Here is a 4,589-nt window from a genome sequence, read left to right on the forward strand (position 1 = left end):
CTCGTGGTCGTGGACGAGAAGAGCCACATCCGCTCGGATCTCGGTATCATCATCAGACTCATCCGACGATGTGTCGATGATATTGTTGTAGAAAAACTCATCTGAACTATTAGTGATGATCTACGATAAGGTAGAAGGCAGTATGAGTAACGATTCTTGTACGACTGTGTAGAAAAATGGGACTAGGAGGCCTGAAATCACCTAGACGGCTGGCGAAGAAATGCGCCGAACAGGTTACGAGCGTCGTGGACTAGGAAATGCAGGGGGGACAGTGGAGGCTCGAACGCGTACTACTCCATATGCGGCTGAAATCAGGGGTCGAATCGGCTGCTACCAGCAACGGTGGCAAAGCGGCGACATAGAGGGTGATAGGGGTGGGAGATGTGAAGCCGTGAAGGGTAGGCGTGATCGGGTGTGTGCCTGGCTAGAGGGTCTGAGACGAACAAGTACTCGTGCGACGCTGACACGCAGCCGCAAACTCAGCCCGAATTTAGGTTCGATTTTGCTCCAAAACAAGACATTGGGGCGCGATCTATCTACAGGTTACCTTTGAGGTCCAGCGAACAGAGATAGATACAAACCATCCGTTCGTGGATATGGCCTTATGTCTAGCAACAAGTTTACTCATGAGTTGGGCCAGTTAGTTTGGAATGAAGAAAGTAACAAAGTTATTGTTATCACTCACTCTTCTCGCTGTGTGAAATATAGAACACATTGGAAATAAGAACGAGTAAATTTCAGAGCGCAGTTTTGTTTTTGTCAGGAAGTCAGCGCAACAGCTGTGGCACACGATGGCCAAAGGCTGAAGAACTTGGGCTTCTTGCCTCCCATAAAAAGGCCGGGGAAAGCCCATGGAGTGATTGAGACACCTTCGACACGTATTACATGGCCCATGCGTGAGGAATAAAGCAATCATGTTAAATCTAGAAATCCAACTGTACAGAGTTCTCAAAAAAAAAAATACAGAATCGAGCATTTAAAAATAATAGGAAGAACTAAAGATTTCCATAAAATTGTAAATGTTATATGGCGAACGCTAGCGATCAGCCGGCTGTAGCTACATCCAGTTATGGTAATTTCTATCAATGGTACAAATTTTTTCCATATGTAACATTTTTCTTCGTGTGTGCAACAATTTAAAAAAATATAACATTGTTTTGCAACATTTATCCGCTGTATATCTATCTTTTTTCTACCTTATCTAACGGTATTGGAACGCGTATGTAATGTCGGTGCAATCTCTTTGTATCATATAGACGTATTTACATAACAAAAATATAAATACATGTATCAAATTGCAACGTCGTATGTAACATCGACAAAATTCGACAAAATCTATCTCGACCGTCGACCATGGAGCACTGCTACGACCAATTCGATCTTGCTGGAGACGAATCCGCCACCCCGGACGCCAACGGGGCCCAGTTGCTCCTTGCCGCCCCTAGCAAGCATCAAAGATGCCGCTCGTCCTCCTCCGTGCTCTCCATCTGCATCGAAGGCGGAAGCCTTGACAGACGTCATCGGCTCGTCAGAGCGAGGCTCCGTGGCTGGGATCCTGCAGCCATGGGCAGTGGAAGGAGCCACACGGGCTACGGCGGAGGGAGTTCTGGCCGTGGCAGGTGCAGCTGCGGCCAGCCAGCCCGTGGAGGAGCAGGGGCAGCTGGCCCGTGGAGGCGAAGCCATGGCCAGCGAGCGGAGGAGGAGCTGCGGAGGACCGGTGGCGGCCGGCTAGCGGAGGTGAGCTGAAGCGGCCAGCTAGCGAAGGAGAGATGCTGCGAGCGGAGAAGAAGCCGGCGAAGGAGATAAGGTGGTCCAAGCCTCGCACGTCACATTTTTACTACCGGCTGTAGCATCAACAGGTGGAGGGAAAGACTTTCCCATGTTATATTTGGCTATGCGGTGGATTAGGATAATCGTGTTCATCTAAATAGGTATTTTACTAGTAAACATGCCGGTGCGTTGCACCGGGATAGAAAATTCCACAAACACAAAAAGACGCAAAATCATCTTCCTTTAATCTGCAATTAAGGCTTATGTCATTTATTGTTTAGTCAACATGATTATTGTGAACATTCCTCTTAAGAATAGAAGCATCGCTTGAAGGACAATATATTAGTAGCCAAGGCATCAAGCTATTATGTGCAAATAATTAGAGTCTAGAAATCAACCTGAAGAGCTAGATAGCACGAACATCACATTGGTCCGGATTCCGGTTGCAGGAACAAGAGAACACCTATAGATCATATTATCACAACAAAGGTCAAAAAGTAAGTAGCAAAAATATAGCAAAATAATCTTCAGACAATCCGTAAGTTTGCATAGCTATCCATGCATGTAACCGTGAAGACAAATAAATTTGTCCATCTACATGAACCACCACTTCTATTAGTTCACGTAATCTAAAGTTTACTTCTTAAATGTAATGCCATGCTCACGTACTGTAGCAGGGCTGCAGGATTACACTCAACGCTAATAATCCGATAATCAAGATTGTGCTTTTTTGTGCCTAGCAAATTCCTAACCACGTCTTGACATAGAATCTAAGAAATAATCTTAGAGCAGGGCATCGTTGTTTCCAGCTTTGGCCTTCTCGAACATGTCCGTTAACGTGGACATGCGCACGCTGACAAAGAGCTCGACTTACTTCGACACGGCCAAGGAGAAAAACCAGCGGTCGGCCTCCCAGGGACGGTGAGGACTACGAGCAGGCATGCCCTAGGGATCTTGGTCCCGAGCAAGATCTACTTCTCGGGGTTCTGGAGGAAATCGAGTACCTCTCGAGTTTGGCCGACCGAATTGATGATCTTCTAGACGTCATCCTTGGTCACGCCGAGTGAAGGATGTTATGAACGTTGTCTTTCACGCTCGTGTTCTGCAGCTTGTCCTCCTCCACCTCGGCGCTCATGGAGTGAGGGTCTTGCATAGGAAATAATTCACAAAGTCAAATCGGTTTGTGAATTGATAACAAAGATTGCGCTGATTAAGTCGGTCGAAGGATACTTCGATGTAGCGGTGTATAGTATCTGGCTAGAAACTTCCACTTGGACCCCAGCCTCCAGTCGGCGACTCTGTATACGACATCACAGGTCTCCACCGTATCACCATGGGCACTTGCAGAGAGAGTGCTTCCACAAGGGAAAAAACGCCCTGCCCCCGCGTCGCTCCCGCTGGGGCGACTCGGGCGGCGCCCAAACCCTAGCGCCGCCAGGCCCCTCCTCCCACCTTTCCCCCTCCCTTGCCGCCACCTGAGGTGACCGCCGGAAAGCCGCGCGGCTGCTGAGGACGGTGGCGGCGAGGATCTCGTCGCTCCGCTTCGCTGCGGAGGACTACAGGACCGGGGCGGCGGCCCTCCAGGCGAGGCGACGGCGCACGACGCGGCGGCGTCGGCGCGGGCGACTCTGGCCGTCGGCCGCGACCTCTTGGGAGGTTGGACCGCGGCGGGTGGCGGCTGCGGCTTGGGGGCCCCCTCCCCGACAGATCGAGGTTGTTCCCCTCTTCTCTCTCTCTCCTCCCTGATTTCGGCTTTGCGGCGGCTTGCTGCTCGCTCTAGATCGTGGAGGGAGCTGGTGTGTGGCTCGGGACCGGGGGAATCCCTAGGTTGGCTGGCCCAGCCCAGCGGCGGCGGCGCCGGCGGGCGCCGTTCTTCCTCCCTGGAGGCGTGGGGGATGTCCCCCGTCTCCACCCCGCCCAACCTCCCGGGTGAAAGCCCAAAATCTGTCAGATTGGGCGGCGTCGACGTGCTGCACGCCGTATCCTCCTTGGAGGCGTCGCCTGGGGAGTGCGATGCTCGGTGAGGTTGAAGGCGGAATCTTTGGTCTCGTGCAGTTGCTCCTGGTGGCTTTCCTGCTTCTCTCTGGGCGTCCTTAGGCCGCGGCGGTTTGGCCGGTGTGGTGTGCTCTCCCTTTCCTGGTGGTCGTGTTCTGGGGCTGCCTCGGAGCTCAAGTTCAGCACTTCCCTAGCTCTCGGGTGAGCTCTTCCCATGTCCGATGGTTCGACGCCTTCGAGCCAAGGCGAGAGGGTAGGGGCCCTCTTCGGTGTGGGAACCGGAATGTGTCTTGGTGTTTGCAGTTCAGGGGGCCTTCCTCGCTCATGAATCTCCATCCTGCTCGTTGGCAGTGCCTCGTCGCGCCTTCGCTGCTCGTTGCCCTCGGTGCCGGAGAGTTGTAGTCTTCGCTTTGCAAGTCCCTTTGGTGCTTGCTAGGAGTGTTGAGTTGTAAGCCTTTCAGGGTGTGCCCTTGTATCGTTCGGCCGTTGTGTTGTGTGGTGTGGTGTTGTGTGTGGGTGTGTGTTCGGTTCGGTTCGTGTAATTCCTGGCCGGTTGATGGCTTTGTTAATTCAAAGCTGGGCTCCTAGCGAGCCTTCTGTTTAAAAACCATGGGCACTTGGACCACGTCTGTTTTCAGCATCGTGTCACCATGGCATGAGCGCCTCATCTGAGTCTGCCATTGGCACTTGGGTTACGTCTGTTTTCAGCATCATGGCCTGAGCGTCTCCACCTATTCCGAATCTTGCTTGGACAAACACACAGGTTTTGGCTTTTGTTGGAGATCGGAGATCCATGAAAAAGAACAGCTTGAGCCGGCCGCGAG

At 52.0% G+C, this 4,589-nt stretch overlaps 1 long non-coding RNA gene across 1 annotated transcript; it reads left to right on the forward strand.

Moving 5' to 3' along the window:
• Positions 1-3,142: 3,142 nt before the first annotated feature.
• LOC139830691 (uncharacterized) lies at positions 3,143-4,372 on the forward strand. The gene is made up of 2 exons (XR_011743871.1): positions 3,143-3,483; positions 3,826-4,372. It is a non-coding gene; the product is annotated as an uncharacterized lncRNA (long non-coding RNA).
• The last annotated feature ends 217 nt before the right edge of the window (positions 4,373-4,589 follow it).

The sequence above is a fragment of the Lolium perenne genome, chromosome 4 (assembly GCF_019359855.2).
Source record: "Lolium perenne isolate Kyuss_39 chromosome 4, Kyuss_2.0, whole genome shotgun sequence".
Classification (NCBI taxonomy): Eukaryota; Viridiplantae; Streptophyta; class Magnoliopsida; order Poales; family Poaceae; genus Lolium; species Lolium perenne.